Genomic DNA, 20,724 nt, shown 5'->3' with positions numbered 1-20,724 from the left:
TACGTGATAGAGCCCGTCTTTCCTGGAGATGGCTGAACACCTGTCTGCTGATGGGAAGCAGTGAATGGATTCCTTGTTTTTTGTTGCTTCCATGCATGGCTTTTGCTTTCCTTATCAAACTCTCTTTATCTCAACCCATGAGTTTTCTCACTTTTACTCTTCCAGTTCTCTCCCCCATACTGCCATGAGGGGAGTAAGCGACCAACTGTCTGGTGCTTAGGTGCTGGCTGGGGTTAGACGACGACAACATCAGTCTGCTGGTTTCTTTCCATTCACTTATTAAACTATTTTCATCATGACCCATGAGCTTTTCTCACTTTTGGCCTTCCAATTCTTTTCCCCATCCCACTGCAGGGAGACCGAGCGAGCAGCTGGTAGGTGCTTAGCTGTTGGCTGGGGTCAAACAACCAAACCTGGTGTTTATTCAGTACCATTCAAATTCTTGCCTGAAAGATTAGCTTCTGATTCTTACATGGATTTTCATTTTCAAGACTCTGGGAATTATCTTTCTGCATGTCACAAAAATCTGTTAGGATAATTTTTAACTGCTTCTTTTTTATAGTGTGAGATAAATATTTTACAGGGTCTCACATCAGGTATAAATCACTGATTCCAAACTGGTGAACTACTTCTGCCTGGGACTATTTTTTCTAATTACTATTGGAACATGAGCATGGATTTTCAGTATTGCTGACAATGTTTTCCAGAAAATATTTTAAATAAGTAAATAGTTAAATTGGTACTTGAAAAACTGATCCTTCTAAGTCTTTTAACAATATTTACAATTGACTTTCTTGGAATGCATGTCTGAAGAAATTATGTTTAAAGTATTCTTAAGAATGAATAAATATTACTAAGAACTCTGTTCATATTAGCATTCAGATCTGATGCTTAGAAGTACATTCTTACTAGAATTCAGACCCGATCAACTTGTTAATAAGATTGTAGGGAAGCAAAAAGAAAGTCCCAAAAGATAATGCTCAGCAGATGACTTTTAAGAGAATTATTTGTTATTTTAACATATCCAAGATGCCTGAGAAGTAGGATCAACACAATGGCCTTATAATATAAGTGGAAAATCTGTGTATCAGTCCCATTGCTGACAGTATGCATTCGAGAACCTTAATTAAGATTTTAACATGGAACAACAGTTAAAACACAGACTTTTTACTGATGATGACTTTCCTATTGTCTGAAAACTCTTCTCATCTTTGGCACCATGAACTTAGGCTTAGGAAGGCTGTTCATTACAGTTATTCACATACTCTGAAAGAAATCACCTTCCATCAAGAAAGGAATTGAGATATAAACTACTTAAAACGAAATTCTCAAATTTTACTTTGAGATCCTTAGAATTTCTTTCTTTACATTCCCTTCAGTGTAATTTCTATGTATGTTCATTTATACTGTTCCTGCTAGTTTATACTGTTAAAATTTATCCAGTCACACCTGTATGAGCTGTTTCTTTAATGAAATATAGTGCTTTGAAAAACTTATGGTCAGAAAGGAGTTATTTAAGTAGAATTAAAAGAAGGATTTCACACAATGTTTGCAAGGCAGAGGATTCATCTACCAGAGTTTTCTTTTCCTCTCTCTGCAGACTTTTGTCTATTAATCTTTTATAAAGATTATTTGATCGAAATTATATTAAAAAGTGTAAGCATTTGTTCTAAGAACATGCTTGTAACCATCATTGGAAAATGTATTAAGGCTGCTGTCAAGCTGGCTAACTGATGTGAAAAATCCTTCTTCGATCCAATGAGGGATGAGTTTCATCACAGTTTAGTTTTATGATGAAGGCTAAAGAAAGCATATAAAAACTAATAGGAGTCTTGGAAGAAAATAAATAACTGGCTTGGAAAGATTTTAAGAAAAAATAATTTTATATTTCCAGTAATACAGCTTAAAGCTGGTAATTTAATGATGCTCAGCTACTTATAAAACTTGCATTTTAAAATAACATCAGCAAGAGCATTCACATCATACAGTTTAAATAAGATTAAAAATCATCAATGCTGTGATGAAAACACATGTAGCATAACAGGAGACAGAAACATATCTAATAAGCAACCAAACTAGAATTAATCTGGAAAGAGATCTGGGTTCACTTTTTTGTTGTGGTTTTTTTTTTAAAGACAAAATGTGAAAATGTATAGGGAGGAAGATAGTCTAGCCATGCAGTTGGGTAAAAAGTTGCTGTGCCAGACTGACACAGAAAAACAGATCAATGATCCATCTAGTCCAAAATACCACCTCAAACACTGATAAGTACTGCAAACTGCAGAGATAGGATGCAATACAGCAAAGAACAATTAAGAAAAATACACTCTTGTTGATATCATCCATTTGATGATTTTTGCCCTGACATGCAAATCTTTACTTTCTCTTAACTTTTTAAATATCTGCAGTGTAGCTGGGAAATGTTTGAAAGGGGAAAGTGGATAGCTACAGAATTAGCTGATATAGGCTAATAAGTTGGAAACATGGATACAGTAATATATAGTTGAAGTGACATTTCTAAGTCACTTATGATATAAAGGAACGAGACTAGTAAGTGATGGACCTATAGCCTCAAATTCACACACAGCCTTAAATTTTAAGAAAGATTAAGTATTTTATATTTTTCTAATTGTGATAGGTTAAAATCACATAAAGACTTTCCTTTTGAGGTGTTTAACAGTTTTGAAAATAAAAACTTCAAAAATTGTTTTAGCAAAAATAATATTATCTTTGGAAAAATTATAGGGGAGTAAATTAGTCTGCAAACTGAAAAGACAAAAAGAATGTCAGAAAACTTAAATTAAAGTTTACAGGATGCCAAAACAAATTTTGTAATTCACCTGAAAGCAGATAAGCATGAAAAAATAGTACATGTATTGGAAAATAAATCTGGCAATTAATATACACTGCAGATACAAGCATTACAGCCTAGTAAACTGGTTATTCTATAACTCTGATCCACCTACTTTTTTATAAAGTTCAAGCAATAGATTGATTCTTTGGTATCAATACATTTATAAGACAAGTCTCTAAAGACACAAATTAAAGCATTGACCAGTGTAAGATTTTAAAATCAAACCTTTACATCCCTAATTGTTTTTTCTGAGGTAAAGTTCTGCATGGAGACCAGGGGAATAAGAACAGTGAAAGGATATAAGGATTCACCCCATTAGGTCTGAGGAAAACAAGAATATGTATCCCTGTTACAAAAGAAAAGGAATAATGTACCTGGTAGACTGGAGAAACTGGAAGCCTTAAAAGAATTATTCTCTTAACGCCAGGATCAGTGTCTGCATATGTCATTTGCCATATTATTGTCTGTCTTTAGTGGAAACTTTCTCAGTGTTGAGCTGATGAGCTGACACACAGTGAGGTCTGTACCAGATTGTCCCCTTTCTCTTCACTCCATTTGGGACTTACTCAACCCCAGAAAGTACTAGTTAAATGTGCCATGAACCTGTGAGTAGCAGCTGTTGATTGAAATCTCTTCTGTATGAGGGAATGGGGTAAAGAATGTTTTTTGTTGCAATTGTAACTTCAATAATATCAGTTTTTATTTAAGACCTTCTGTATCTAGGCTTCTGGGTTTGTCTTCTATTTCACTACCAAGTCAGGCAATTATCACTGTAATGCTTCTGAAAACAGTTCCTGCCATATATGAAATAGATTTTTTATGGGGATAAAATGCTAGTCAATGGACTAAAACTGCATTGACCTGAAAATATGAACCAAATTTTTAAAACAGAAATTATTCCTTTTTTTCCCAGCACAACAATCTGAAAGTTCACATGGAGAAAAATATTACAATATACTGGCTTTGAACTGTATTTCAAACAAGTTTTGGGTTTTTTTAAACTGACATTTCTAAGCTTACTGCTTGTGGTAATCATCTTACAAATTATGCCATGTCCCTACAACACTAACATACCATGAATGAAAGATATGCTAAAGCCAAACTTTATCCAGCCTTTATGCACATTTACAATCAGAATAGGAATTTTAATGTTTAAAAATTAAAGATCTTATTTAAAAATTAAAACCTTTAAAGACATTTTTCTGATTATTTTAAAAAAGCATAAAAAAAAAAAAGATAAAGAAACCTAGCTAGCAGTATCTTCTTTCTGAATGCTAAAGATATTAGTATCATAAGTGATGTCACTTTCAGTGAGGTGATTCTGACCAGCAATTGCCTGAGAAACATCCCTTGCAATTTCCGTTATATTTAAAAGTTTAATTTTCTTCACTATAAACAGTATTTCTCATACTTCAAACTTACGGAAAACCAAGTTAAAAGGAGCAATAAATATGATTCTGAATCTAGTGTGAAATGAGAACTCAAAGTTCAGATACAAATCGGAAAAAAATTTAGGTTAGTACTCAAGGGTAAATCATGGTTCTGTGATGGAGTTTATATTTTGCAAACTTTAAAAATCAATATTACAGGTAAATAACATAAATTCAACCATAGACTGAGACCATAGTTATCAGTAAGGCATTCCTGTGAGTTTTTTGTTGAATTTGAACTGGTATCAGAATACAGTCTTTTTCAAGTTAGTATTTGATCTGGAGGTAAAATAAGATGGGGTCAAATATTACCTGGAAAACTCCTCAGAACTCAGAGAGTTTAAATTTCCAGTGGTCTCTGAGTCAAATCTAGTAACATTTTTTAGGGGTAAGTTCCCTGAACAGAGACCTCTAATGCCATTTGAGATTCCCTAAATCATCCTAACTTTCTTCTGACAGTCCAGAAGTGAATGCAGGTCATTCATAGGTTTTATGTCATATTTGCCAACTTCTTACAGATACCGTGGATGCACCAGGGCTTCTCAGGTGCCAGTAAGTGTTTTTGCATCTGGGGAACTAAGCTGGCCCTTGTTGCTTTTCTCTCTGTAATCAGTTTTGCAAGAAGGAGCAAAACATGTTGAACAATAAGCAGCTGCAGCAATCTAGAAGGTTTTACCACTCTTTTTTCCTTTCAGTTCAGATTTTATTCAATATTGTTACATTTAATTTATTTAATTTATTGTTTAAGGGGAGAGAGGAAACAGACCTTAGTAGGAAGATAATAATTTATTAGTGTAGAGGATATTTTAACAGTCTAATCCAGGAAGCATTCTTAGTTCAGGTCAAATTATTATAGAAAAGGAAATAATACCTCTCTATGAAAAAAACGGTCCTAATAGTAGTGGTAATACAATTAAAACCCTTACAGGCACATTTAGTTTTTATGCTCTTCCTGGTGTTGTCCCTCCTCCTGCTTCTCCGAACCCTGGGGCCAGTTTCATTCTCGTGGTGGTGGAGGAGATGCTACAGTGAGTTGTCAGCATCAGGAGTCTCACCGTCAGGAATATGGTTGGTGTTCATGTTGAGGTTTTTTTCTTCCTCAGTCTGGGATTCACTAAGAATAATTTTTTTTATGTTTGCTAAAATTATTTTACAACTTTCTCTTTCTTCACTGGTCTTCAGCTGCATATTATATCTGAATATAATATCTATGGTAGCTTTTAGGTACGTTAGACACTGTTTTGTTTTCTTTGTTACCCTTAAGACCAATTTTGTCCAGCTCTAGATCTTCATTTCTGTAACTGACCATGGGTGAGTCTTTACAGCCATAGGGTCTCCAGAGGTAGCCTGTACTCCGTCCCTTTATCATCCCACTCCTGTGCTCTTCTGTGCTGCATCCCCACTTCTCAAGGCTTCTGCTATCAGATCAGATCTGTATTTCTCTACATCATTATCTTAGAACCATAAATACCTCATTCTGCACAGAAAAATCTACTTGTCACTACTATCTCTACAAAACTACCATTGCACCATATAATGATACAGAAAACAAATTAGCCATAATGACCTGATCAGCAGAAAAAAAGCTATATTACAGCTAAACCAAATGAAAACAAATCTGCGGGCAGGTCAAGAAAAGTTCAGACAAAGCAATCCTGACAAACCTTATTCCTAAGACCTTGGAAGCTTATTGCAAAGCCTATGGCCTTTACTACCTGTGGCTATATTGTATTATAGGCTACAGGATTAAAGTACTTGCAAAGAAGGAAGTATTATCTCTTATATTGCATCAGTTTTAGACTCATGGAACTTAATTTAGTACAAATAAAATTCAAATTTTAATTTCTTTATTTTTAAAATACAGCAGTGAATTACACATTTATGACTGGACCTGAAATCATTCATCAAAGGGAAGCAAATATGCAGACTATGGAATTTAAAGCACCTGACCCAACTTCTGAATCTAGAAGTGAATAAACAATGGAGACTGCTACTATCCTGGGCTGAGTCTACCACCAGAACTGAGAAGACTTTGAGATGGCTGTTGCAGATTCTCCGGATGTGCTAGTTTTATCTGGTTGGTTGGTTGGTTTGTTTTGCTTTATCTGTATGTAGGGAGTTAGTGTCTGGCAAGTTGTGAAACCAGTCTATATAGCTTACTTGAATCTAAGCACTGTAATATTTTTAAAGTTTATGTTGATTAAGTTCAGTAAAGGTGCCATGGAGGTCAGAATATGGCTCAAAGTAATGGTTTGCTTATTTCTGAGATATGTAAAGAGCTTTCACATAAAAAATCTGTGGGTTTTTTTTTTTTTCTTAATATGTGGTCATTTAACAGGAAAACTTGTGCTGTTTTGCTATTGTGTTTTTGAGGCCTTAAGCAACAAACAGAAAACAGTATTAAGACTATTGAATCTGTAATAGAGGGCGCTGGACAGCTCAGAAGCAATTTCCTTATTGAATTTCCCCTGAATGGTGTCGGGGAAAATGGTTTAGTAGATGTGGGATACATCTATCAAAGCTCACTACTATGAAAGGACAGCAGGCATGATTTTGTGTTATTCTTGTCTACCTTTTTAATCCTCCTGTCACAAGTAAGTAAGGAAGGAAGTGTTTATTGAGCATTCCATTAACAGAAGGAATTCTCGTAAAACCTTGTATAAACATGTCAGAAGACAGATGACATTGTAGCTCCAAACTTCTCCAGCTGTACCTATAATACAAAGCCTGAAGTCGACTTCAGAACAGGCTTACAATAGATAAATTTTGGCTCTGTTTAAGTTGATAAATAAAGGCAAGCCAGGGATTAATCCCTGGACCTGAAGTCATCTGTAAGAAGCTTGTTTTAGACCCACATTGACTCACTAGATCGTATTTGCCTTGGAGAGATTTAGTTGGAGTAAACCAAATCTGAGCTATGGACCAACATAACAATTAAGCAGAGAGAACAATAGCACTTCATGTACTGCACGATTGTGTGCCGGGGAGAGGTTTTTGGCCCTAAACCTGACTAACATGACATGGCTTATACACATAGACTTAACTCTCCTGCCCTCCCAATCAGGCTAGCCACAATGTATTGCCCAGTGTGAATGAATAGTCCTTAGCCCATGTAAATGACCAAAACATGGTCAAGCACTGTTGTAGAGTGGTGGTTGGCACAGACTAAATGATGGGATGTACTTTCCTAACACTTTAACTTTTTTGACGGTTTAACACTTGTGTTCCTGTACCAGTGACATACCCCTTTTACTTTCCTGGAATATATATAGACTTGCAGATGCGATGCTAAAGGTTTCTCCTTGCCCCTCTTTTATTTAGTAATATAGATGTATACCGAGACCCATGCACTTTTTGCCTGCATTGTTTTCTGTTGAATTGTTTGTAGCTTGGCTTAAAGTCTTCACATTATGCTTAGAAAAAGACAAGCTGATGGACTGCTACATATGACAATCAATTTTTACTGACCTGGCAGACTCCAAGATTGAGCACCTGGGTGCACATGAAGACAGTGAGTATACCAAGAATCTGCCTTCTAAAAGGGATCAGAGCTCAACCCTATGCCCTAAACAGAGCCCAAGTTTACAGATAAACAATGTAGAAAGCAATCAAGCCTTAGACTCACACCTGACTGACAGTACGACAAACTTTCTGTGTTTAATCTTTGCATAACACAGAAAAGTTTTCAACAAGGTGGTTATAACTGCAACATGAAGCCACCATGAACAGAATACTAATTTAATTGAAATGGATGACTGATGATCCAGTTGTGGTCTCTCCCCTTTCGTAGATGTTTGTCTGCATTGTAAAGGCACCATGTGGTTTTTCAGACATCTGTTAACGGCTGATGATATTCTGGACAAGGGCAGCAGGACTTCTGTTAGGCCAGATTGCAACAACAGCACTAAAACAGCAATGAAGAATCTTGCATTTTACTTGACTCTATTGAGCATTATCAGCCTCCTCCTTTCAGGAGCATTCAAGTATTAAATGAAAACCAGAGCCCATTTATGAATACATTGTTCCAGTTCTATATATGCTGTACAATTAAAGAGCTATTACACCAGTAACTGATTACCCAAAACAACTGCAGCCAACCGTAAGGGAACACAAAAAACTATATTCACCATTTGTTTAGTAATTTAAAAAATAATAATAATATGAAAAAAAAATCCAACCAAGTCTAAGGGTGAAGAGAAGGTCAAATTTCAGTGGATTTTATTGATTAAATTTTGTTTACTGCTATGGGGCACTGTCTTATGAAATGTGTTATAGAGAAAAAGAATTAAACCAAGCTAGAATGGCTCAGGGGCCTCCCAGGGCTTTTAAAGCAATGTTTTAAAATTATGTCTGGAAAGGGTAGCATGGGATTTCGCGTACACCTGTAGGCAGTGGCAAATTTAGGCCTAATAGCTCTAAAACAATGTAAACAAGCCAGTGCAGATAATGAATCTGCCTTCTGAACATGTGTTAGCAACAGATTTTCTAATGTATGGATAATGTAAATATATGTATCGTTAATAAAAAGGAAGGTTGAGTATAACTATTAACAATATATCAGATGACATTAAGTACCACCTGTCTGTTCAAGAGCAAAATATTTTCTGTTTTTTATATTGGCTGGGCTTGGAGAACTAGGGTTAAAACTTTCTTAGCATTTATACAAGTAAGGCACCACTCCTCCACTGCCCCCAAGTACCTTTCGCAGAAAACTATAACACAGTGTAGTTGCTTAATAAACTCTGTAAGCACTTTGAGAACCTCTGGTTTAGTGATTAGTCTTAAATAAATTTAAAATTTTATTATTGACTTCTACCCATTTGAGCACTAATTACAGATACAAATATTGTATCTAGTTGTCGTGGTTTAACCCCAGCCAGCAGCTCAGCACCACACAGCCACTCATTCACTTCTCCCTGCCCAGGCAGGGTGGGGCAGAGAATCAGAAGAGTAAAAGTGAGAAAACTCATGGGTTGAGAAAAAGAGAGTTTAATAGGGAAAGCAAAAGCCATGCATGGAAACAAAGCAAAATACGGAATCTATTCATCACTTCCCATTGGCAGGCAGGTGTTCAGCCATCTCCAGGAAAGTAGGGCTCCATCACGTGTAATGGTTTCTTTGGAAGACAGATGCCATAATCCTGATCATCCCTCCACCCCTTCTTCTTTCTTCGTCCCAGATTTATATGCTGAGCATAACGCCATATGTTATAGAATACATCTTTGGTCAGTTGGGGCCAGTTGTTCTGGCTGTGTCCCCTCCCAAATCCTTGTGCAACCCTAGCCTATTCGCTGGTAGGGTGGGGTGTGAAGCAGAAAAGAATTTGACTCTGTGTAAGCACTGCTCAGCAATAACAAAAACATCCCTGTATTATCAACACTGTTTTCAGCACAAATCCAAAACATAGCCCCATGCTAGCTACTATGAAGAAAATTAACTCTATCCCAGCCAAAACCAACACACTGGTATAAACATAGAACAGAAAACTAGTTTTCTTCATTACAAAATCACAAGGCTGAATTTCAAATGAGGGATGTTTTCGCTAAGTACTAAACTGTATTTCTGTGAAAACTTGAGTCACCTTCTGAATTGTAAGTGACTTTGGGAGTTAATCCTCTGACATTCATGGAGGCTTAAACAGTTCTAACCATTTTCCATTAGTACTGAGAATTCTGCTGAAACAGTTTGGGTCTTCCTTACTTTTTTCTTAAAATTTACCCATAGATATAAAAAATGACACTTATTGAATGTGCAAGTAATTCAGGGACCCGTCCAACCCTCAGCAAAGCCAATGAAATTTTTTCCATTTCTTTCAGTAGTGCAGGATCACGGATATTGCATTTAGTGTGCAACAGGAATTAAAGCACAGTCTTAGCATTTCAATACAGGCTTCAGGTGTGAAGCACATTGTGCTGGTTCACTGCATCCTTTAGGACCCCTTACATGACTCTGAATAAAATGTACATTTATCTTTGTTGACCAGCAATTCACATAAGACACTGAGAGTAAAAATGGTGCTCTATTAAAAAAGACACTACTGATATAAAATTCTCCCAATTTCTGACAGTTTTAATTAAAGGAAAGAAAACCTTTGCTTTATGTCCTCCAAATTACTTTTAGCCATATGAGGTTGTGTTAAACTGTCAGAGTGTTCATGTGAAAACTGAAACTTATTGAAAAGCCTAAACTGCATATTTCATTACCATGTTAAAATAATACCCTGTTGTACAGTGGCATTCTGTTTTCATAGAATCATAGAATTATAGAATAGTTTGGTTTGAAAGGGACTTTTAAAGGTCATCTAGTCCAACCCGCCCTACAAGGAGCAGGGACATCTTCAACTAGATCAAGTTGCTCAGAGCCCTGTCCAGCCTCACGTTGAATGTTGTTACAGATCTAAGGGGCATCTACCACCTCTCTAGGCAACCTGTGCCAGGGTTTCACCACCCTCATTGTCAAAAATTTCTTCTTTATGTCTAGTCTAAATCTACCCTCTTTTAGTTTAAAAACATTACCCCTTGTCCTATCGCTACAGGCCCTGCTAAAAAGTCTGTCCCCATCTTCCTTATAAGCCCCCTTTAGGTACCAAAAGGCTGCAATAAGATCTCCCCCAGAGCCTTCTCCTCTCCATGCTGAAGAACCCCAACTCTCTCAGCCTTTCCTCATAGGAGGGGTTCTCCATCCCTCTGATCATTTTGGTGGCCCTCCTCTGGACCTGTTCCAACAGGTCCATGTCTTTCCTGTGCTGACGGCTCCAGAGTTGGATGCAGGACTCCAGGTGGGGTCTCAGAAGAGGGGCAGAATCACCTCCCTTGACTTGCTGGCCACGCTTCTTTAGATGCAGTCCAGGATACAGTTGGCCTTCAGGGCTGCAAGCACACATTGCCGGCTCACTTCCAGCTTTCTATCCACCAGTACCCCAAGTCCTTCTTCACAGGGCTGCTCTCAATTCCTTCATCCCTCAACCAGGGGTTGCCCTGACCCAGGTGTAGGACCCTTCACTTGGCCTTGTCGAATCTCATGAGGTTCACATGGGCTCATTCCTGTGTCTATAAAGGGAAAAGGGGGAGAGAGTGTGTGATGTGGAATTAACTCATTTACTCTACCTTTGTAACATGCACTGTGGCTGCAACATGAGTGATAGTTATTACTGGTTTTAATAGGTAATTCAAAGATTATAATATATTTACAAAATTTTCAGGGTTTTAGGAGAAATGGGGTGTAAATGAAGGGGAATTTTTGGAGGAGGGACAGCAAGGTCTGTTCCCCAATGGTGAAATACGATTTTCAGTCTAAAAACATTCCAGGAATTTATCTAGAAGCAGTTGTGCCATCTTATTGATTTCAACAGTCTATGCTTGAAACTGAGTAAGAACATTCTTTTTTTTTTTAAACTTGGCTCTGAGTATACCAGCTAAATAACCTTCGAGTAAAAAAATAAAGGGTTATTTAGTGTAAAACTCTTCATTCAAAATATCTCTTTTCATCTCTTTTCTGCAATTATGCTAAGTAAGAAATTTCAGACCAATTGAAAACAAAAAGAGTTCAATATGTAATTACTGATATGACATCCTAAAGGCTGTTCTATTCAAAAGGGAGAATTAAACTTTGCACCTATATAAAAAGAAATTCTTCTTTTAAAATGCTGACACTAAAAGGCTTGCAGAAATCAATATTCTAGCACATTTTAGAATATTACAGATTAATAATGTCCAAAAGTTGTAGGCTTCTAAGTTGTGGTTTAACCCCAGCCAGCAACTAAGCACCACGCAGCCACTTGCTCACTCCTCCATGGTGTGTCAGGGGAGAGAATCTGAAGAATAAAAGTGAGAAAATTCATAGTTTGAGATAAAGACAGTTTAATATGGAAAACAAAAGCCATACATGCAAGCAGAGCACAAGGAATTCATGCACTACTTCCTATTGGCAGGCAGGTGTTCAGCCATCTCCAGGGAAACAGGGCTCCATCATGTGTAATGGTTTCTTGGGAAGACAGGTGCCATAACCCTGATCATCCCCCCCACCTCTTCCTTCTTCACCCCAGCTTTTTATACTGAGCATGAGATCATATGGTAGGGAATATCTCCTTGGCCAGCCTGGGTCAGCTGTCCTGGCTATCCCCGCTCCCAGCTTCCCGTGCACCCCCAACCTCTCACTGGCAGGCCAGCATGAAAAGCTGGATAGTCCTTAACTGCTTAGCAACAACCCAAACCATCACCATGTTGTCAACATTTTCACATCCCAAATCCAAAACATAGCCTCAAACTAGCTTCTATGAAGAAAATTAACTATATCACATCTGAAACCATGACAGCTTCCTTTTTGAAAATGATTCCCACTACCTCAAAGAAACCCATAGGAAGAAAAAATAATTACATGAACAGTTAAAAAAAAAACAAAACCAACAGTATTTCTCAGGTCCCCTCTCCCCAAATCTCAACAACATAGTTATAACTGCAAAAGTTTAATACGAGATGAAAAACAGAGGCTGTTTTACAGACGCGAAGAATTTTTTTTCAGAGATATTTTATTTCAACCATTTTTAATAAATATAATCTTCTCTATGGTAGTAAAGTATTCTTTTTACTACATTGTATTTTGAATATGAAATACAGAAAGATATAGGAGATGATCCTTGACATTCAATTTCTTTTTTTTTTTAATTTTAAATAAATATGAGAAAAAAGGTATTAGAGGGGAGTGAAGTAACAGGATGAAGTGACTCACCTGAGCTCATAAGGTCACGACAACTGTGACAATGTATTACATATTGCATTGCAATGTACCTGTATTAACTTCTAGTCCAGGACTAGACCTCTAAATAGTTGCTAACTTACTATCCAACAACAACTTTGTATATAATATGCAGGTATAAATGTGCATATAAGAACCAGATGTGGCTGTATCTAAACTTATTCACCCTGAATTTGGGATTAGGACAGAATAAGAGATGTTTTGAAATACACCATATATTTTGTATGTGTCTCATAAACTAATGGAGAGTTATGTAAAGAGTGTTTTAGACATCTTAAATATTTTAGTGGAGAAGTTTTTCTTTTTTTTCCCCACCTGTTAAGCCAGATGACACAATGCCTGTGAACCCAGATGTCCACATCTTAGAATGAGCTGTAAAGTTTCTGATAATGTGCTAAAACAGTGACTATGTGCATTAAAAAAGCCAAGTCTTTCATGCAAGGACAATCATATTACTTGGTAAATATACAACATATATAAATATATGTTCTGTATTGATGGAGTAAAATCTGGACTTTCTTCAGTGTAATAACTAAACACATAGAATCATAGAATCATAGAATATTTTGGGTTCAAAGGGTCCTTTAAAGGCCTTCTAGTCCAACCTCCCTGCAGTTCCCCACCCACCGAGCAGTCCACCCATCAAATCCGTACGTCTACAATTTAGAGAGAACAATGTTGTGGGGGACCATGCCAAAGGCCTTACAGAAGTCCAGTTAGATGACATTGGTAGCCCTTCCCTTGTCCACTGATGTGGTCACTCCATCACAGAAGGCCACTAGGTTGATCAGGCAGGACTTGCCCTTGGTGAAGCCATGCTGAGTCTTGAATCACCTCCCTACACTCCATATGCCTTAGCATAGCTTCTAGGAGAATCTGTTCCATGATCTTCCCAGGCCCAGGGGTGAGGCTGACAGGTTCCTCCTTGCTACCCTTTTTATAAATAGGTGCAATGTTTCCTTTTTTCCAGTCTTCAGGGACTTCACTTGACTTTTCAAGTATCATGGAGAGTGGTTTGGCAGCTGTGTCAGCCAGTTCCCTCAGGACTCTGGGATGCATCTCATCAGGTGCCATAGACTTGTGTATATTCAGATTCCTCAGGTGGTCTTGAACCTGATCTTCTCTTACAGTGGGTGGGACTTTGTTCCTCCAGTCCCCATCTTGCAACACATCCACCTGAGAGGTGTGGGAAGAGACACTGCCAGTGGAGACCAAGGCAAAGTACCTCAGCCTTCTCCTCATCTGTTGTTACCAATTTGCCAGTCTTGTTCATCAAGGGGGGTACACTTTCTTTGGCCTTTCTTTTCTGGCTGACATACCTGTAGAAACCCTTCCTATTATTCTTTGTATCCCTTGCCAAGTTCAGCTCCAGCTGCTCCTTGGCCTTCCTGACCTCATCCCTACACAACCGGGCAATGTCCGTGTACACTTCCCAGGATACCTGTCCCAGCTTCCACTGCCTGTGCATTTCCTTCTTGCTCTTTAATCTGCCCAGCAGGTCTCAACTCAGCCATACTGGCTTCTTGCCTTCCTTTCCTGATTTCTTACACTTGGGGATCGAGCATAGTTTTATTAAATTGTGATCATTACCCATCTTGTTTTGATGGTAAACTGTTTGACCAGTTTGCTTGGTAGTGCTCTCACAACAGCACACAGGAGTTCTGCCTGAGGAAATAAATCCTCATTTGGCAATATACGTATGTATGTATATATGGATTATATATGGGCACATATATGTATTTATAAAACTCTGTGTGTGTATGTATTTTTATATACATAGGTCTATGTATTTGTATACTTTTGTATACACAAGTATATTTTATATATATGTAGGCAGAAGTTTATAAATACCTAGATTCATATACACATACATACAAAACACATCTCATATAAATATTCTAGATCTACGGTGAACATAATCTTTCAGAATATCAGAGATTACTTTCTGGTTCATGTAAAAATTATTGTTGTTCTTAGTCTATTATGTACCAAAGAAGAGCCCGTAACTTACACACTCAAAAAACAACAGTATTGACACCCCTGTAGTCTCATAAAAAAAATACTTGTTCAAAAAGAATTACAAACTGAATCCAGCCTGTGTAACCTTAGGCCACTGAGACATGAGCCTGGGGCACTTACTTGTCATGTATCCCTTTACACCTCTAAATCCCACAGTAACAGACCATCTGCCCCCGTAATCAGATGGCCAGACATTAGAGCAGTATACCTTGTTTATAAAGGGCAATTCTAATTTACAACCAATTCTATTTTGGGAGATACTCTGGGAGCAAACCTCTGATGCTTTCAGATCAGCCATCTGTCTCCACTCTTGCCAAGTTACCTCTAGGTTATGCTCTTTCCCCTCTTCAGCATATTCTCCTGTCTGTTGCACACTCACATACAGGGAAGATCAAGAGAAAGAGCATTTGAGCAGGTAAAATGTGGAAGAATAGTCCTACAATATGCATTTACATACTCGTCTAAGCAGATATGGTTTCAATGACAGGATGAGGCAAGTTTAGACACTTTCTGTTGCGCTATTTGATGCCTCTTGTGGCCCTGATTTTCAGGGTGTGGTACAGGGACAGGCCCTTTGAACATCTTAAAAGCATCAGCACTACCCACCTAGCTCTGTGCTGTGGGGCTTCTGGGGGCTGGAACATGACTGTATGGCCCTGGGCATCTCTGGCCAAATCCATCACCCACAAGCAGCTGTCCAGAAGAAATTAGCTCTCTTCACTTGCGAGCTGCAGCTACATTCACCTCTTGAAGAATGGTCTACCAGGTAAGTTTGATGCCAGCTTTACTAGTCTGCAAAGTGGCTTATCCTGAAGATAAACTCAGTTTACAGCAAACTAATTGGTACACAGAAGTGTCATCATTAGGCAAATCCAGGCACTTTGGACCACCCTTGTGCTTCCTGAAATGTGTTCACATGTAAAGTGCCCAAGCCATGGCAGGCTGCTCATTTTCCCTGCTGCCTTTATGAGTTCTGATGTGTCGCAGAGGTGCAGAAAATTTTTAACAGATAACACAGGCTGAATTACTTCCTGGAAGAGGCAGAAGTGGGACCAAGATTTCAGCAAATCTCCAAACATACCATTTTGCTGCTCTGAGTACATATCCCATCCATCAGTGAGAGCAGCCACAAGCACCAGAATCTCTGCTGCACTAGAAAGGATGTTAGCAGTCGTATTTCTGGGGAAAAAAACAGGAAGGCAGGAATAAAATATGGAGGTTTAGGGAAAAGATAGCTAGATCAAGTATTTTGTTATTTGCAAAGAGGCATGAAAAAATTTTTGCTGCCTTCCTTCAGCAGATTTATAGACCGTGACCATTGTAAAACTAGCTCAAATACAATCCGCACAGCTATACTGAAAATTTGTCAGTCTCAAGAGTAACACAGTTAGCAAATTCCATGCTTGCTAAATTCACGTTTGTATCAGCTGCATAATGCAACAACCTAAGGAAAAAAAAAAAAAAAGGCAAAAAAACAGTTGAAAAATACCTTTAAGAATAGCTACAGTGAGTAGATTTACTAGTCTGAATACTATTCATAGAATGTTGTAAAAATAAAAGTCAGCATAATCACGTCACCTCTGGGAGTATCTATCATCTTTGTTTAAATAGCCACTAGATCTCTGTAGAGAAATTATGTTAAATGGTACCTGGGCAACATAAAATCTGTTCTGAATAAAATATTACAAGTCTTCTTGAGGAAATACCTAAATATTTAGAGTTATGTTATTATTCAATAGGTACTTGAAATATTCAGATGAGCTTGGTTTTGCGTCATGCAAGCCCTGCGTCATGTAGTTTCTGAATCAGTTTCAAATACTGCCTTCTTTACTAGTGTCAGGATATGCTAAAAAGAGTACCAGCAGAATTGCCCTTTCAGCATCAGTTTTACATAATTTTCTTGAGACACCTGCCCAGTCCTAGTATAACTAAGGTCTCATACCCTTTATATCAACATTACTACTTTGATTATGGGTGTGATTTTCAAATGGTGTTATTATAGAAATATAACTTGTAATGAAGACAAAAGTAATGTTGATATAGCTTATTTTTGGATAAGAAAATAGATGTTCATTGTGGAAACAATCGCACACCTGGATGCAACTACTAGATTTGCTCTCTCTCTCCCTCACAGATTCCACCCACACCTTCCTATTGAAACCACTTGTGGATTAGTGTTGCTCTGGTCTATTTCTGTCTAAATGAAATGGGTTAGCAAAGAGACTAAACAGGCCTGTGAACAGATATCCTGGACACATCTCCACTGTTGAGAGATGTCACCACACAGCATAGCTTGTTATTTATTGGCATTTCTCAACCAGACTTGATTTAGAACTGTTAAAATGTTCCCAAAACTTAATAAAAATGAGCCAAGTGAAGTCAGATCTTGTATTTAAAATGCCTGAGCTGATCTGACCTGGCAAAAAATATGTTCTTCATTATTTTCAGCATCTAAAATTCAGACACCTTTCACTTTCCCTCACAAAATTCCAGTTCCTTTAACAAGAGTTAATGAAAACAATTTTTTTTCTTTTTTTCTTTGAAAATAATTTTAAAAGAATGAAACTTTTTTATTTATTATCATTTAGCTCTTTGTTAAACATTCCCAGAAAACTTGAGATTTTGCTGTAAAGATATTTCAAGGAAGTGGGTACTTATATTAAAACACGCTTCTTAAATCAGTAAATGGCTATGAAAGTTGCATTTAATAATGAGTGAGTTGAACATTCCTGGTCAACGCACTTTCACTCTGTTTAGAACCTGAATAGAGTTCATATGACTGTTTAAGGGGATATATTTTCAGAATGAGGGTAAAGAAAATCAGTGGGGGTTTTTGTGAAATATTGATGCAATTCAATTCCCAAACTGTTTCTGCATACCACGATGTAATTCTCTGAAGTGTCATTTTTTTGGTATCAGTGAACCAGCTGGGTCAGAAATGAGACTTCTCTAAACTTTGTCTACTTTTAGTGTCACATTCTGTTTAAATTTTTCTGAGGTGCTTGAACGCTTAGATAAATACGATTTCTCTTCCATTTTCAGGAAGCTGGAACTACTGTGTTGACTATTAGTCTAGTTCTTATTTGTTAAGTCTGTCCTCATCTCTTCTTTGCTACCAGGACTGAGGTCCAGGTGTATATTTCATGCTGAAGCAAAACTCTTATTGCTTATATATCACAACAGGCTATACGCAGTGATTTAATTGATTCCAAAGTCACTTATCAGTATACCAAAAGCTGGGACATGTGTCCACAATTTTTTTTTTCAACCATAGATAAAAATAATAGATGGAATGCTGGTTCTGTGAGGGTTTCTGTATTGATTACTTATGCAACATATTTATTATGATTATCTCTCTATCTATGAACATAAAAACCCCAAGAAATATATACACATATAAATATATATAATTATGGTATACAATGTGATAAGGGTTTCTGTTCCCTTCTTTTTAAAGTTTCTCCTTATTACATTACAGAAATGCTCTATCATACAAGAACTCATCAATTAATATGCATTGCATAGTTCAAGTGCCATATGTAAGTTAGTAATCTACATGCAAATGTTGAAAAAGTGTTAAGTATTACCATCTTCTATGATATATAATGACTGTACAAGTATTTGTCCCTGAATCATAAACTCTTGCTGTCATATTCTGTATTGAAAAAGCTGGAAATCTGCAGTTTATTAGAAGCAATGTGCTATGGCATATGTATAGATAACATACATCTTTTATCCTTTGGATTATGAAATATAAATTTGATTTTTTAATATATTTTTTCCTTGAATTACAATTTTGCCAAAACTTTAGGTTCTGAAACAGTGATTCATGACCCTGAAATCTTTAGATTTGTCCTAGCTTCAGTTATCTAACATACTGAATGGCAGAATATAATTTGCCGTCTTATATTTGAACCTTTAGAAATAAAGTTATCATGCTTTGCCCTCTAACAACAGTACTAACAGCATTTCTTTGTGACTTTTTAAGAGAATTTTGAGATACATTATTCTTGTGAGGCTGTATAAACACCACTGAATTTGGGTGAACACACAAAAAAAGCCTACTTGATTCTGGAAGCTGACCAAAGTGGGATTTGAAACATAAAGACCCCACTGTTGAGCTCCCCCCTTGCTTCCTGAATAAAAGCAAGAGGAATCATACAAGTGTTAGATCAAGGAAATAAAAAACCAGTCAGATTTACACTATAGGCACCAAACTCAGCCTTTACAGGCATATCTCTGACTATAGGAGCCAGCTAAGAGGCATGGCATACATAGGCTGAATTGCTCATTGACTTAAGCCAACAATGTGAGAGGCTGAATGCTTTATCTTGCCAACAATCGTGGGTCTGTCTGTTGCTTGCATCTAGACCTTCATCATTTTAAGCAACTTTCTTCCATTCCCTGGAAAAGCCCAAACAGTATTTCTCTTGTTAAAATGCGTATTATTTTAGTATTACAGACTGAGCCCCGCCTGAACATGTGTAACCTGCAATTTTCTGAGGTTTGCAGCTTAGCTGAATTCCACAGAGCTTTCTCAGAGATGGCAAAAGGGGGTATTCCAGATAGCAGGGCAAGCACGCTGCCAAATTTAAAATTGTTTCCCCAAGGCATGAACAAGCTACAGCTTTCTGCCAAATGACTGTATGATTAACACAAAGCAAGCAATGTATTTTTTCTCTGGACTCATACTGAAATTTACCCTTTTCTGTCTGTCAAAGCACAAACCTAGACAACTGAAAATAGTCTAAGACAGACATGTGAAAAAGACATCAGGAAAAAAAGGCTTAAATGTTTGGTCAAATTTTATAGAAAGCCCCAAAAATAAAGACTTATAAAATCTGAAATAGTGTGGGTATGGACACTTCTGTCATTCATCTTCTTCTTCTCAAAATTTAAATTTTAGTGGGACCATTTATTCTTATTATTTTTTAATTGAAATTATTAGAATGTTTCTTTAGTGAAAGGAGTCAGGTGAGGAAGAATAGAAAATAGAAAAGTATCTAATTTTTGCATCATCACAGATAATAGAAAGAAAGCAGCATATTATGACAAGATTTTCATCTCATCACAGACATGTTCACATGCGTATGTGTCCATTCCTGTTAGATATTCTGTACAATCAAAATTCTTAAAAAGAAATAAATGTCCCTTTAAATGTATCTCATGTTTATGCTTAATCTAAAGTTTCTTCATATAGTTTATCTAATGCTAACAAAACATTGTGAAGAAAACATGATCAATTTCCATCAAAGAATGAATATTTCATTTGGAATGATTAATTTAAAAACAGAGCCAGCCCTCATTTAGGTGAATAAATCTCTGTTTCATTAAAAAAAAAAAAAGAAAAAGAGAGAAAAAAAAGAAACAAAAAAGAAACTGAGATCCAGTTATCAAGGTGCGAAGAAAAAAAAACAGACTGAAAGAATTTAGAGTTTGTAAAAGATAACTTTTCTCCCATTCATTTGTGATTTATTTCCCATAAGCTGTGTTCAGGTACAATACAAATTTTTTTATTGTTTTAATAAATCAGAAGTATCACTTCATTTCAACTCTAATTTACCCAGACTCACAAGCTCTTCAAGTTTGAACCTAATGACTATGTTCATATGACAATAAAATAAAGAGAACCAGGACACAGATTTAAACTCTACGCATTTTCTTCAC

The sequence above is a fragment of the Phaethon aethereus genome (genome assembly GCF_964289735.1).
Source record: "Phaethon aethereus genome assembly, chromosome: 1".
Classification (NCBI taxonomy): domain Eukaryota; kingdom Metazoa; phylum Chordata; class Aves; order Phaethontiformes; family Phaethontidae; genus Phaethon; species Phaethon aethereus.
The sequence above is the reverse complement of the archived record's forward strand: the minus strand, read 5'-3'. Positions refer to the sequence as shown.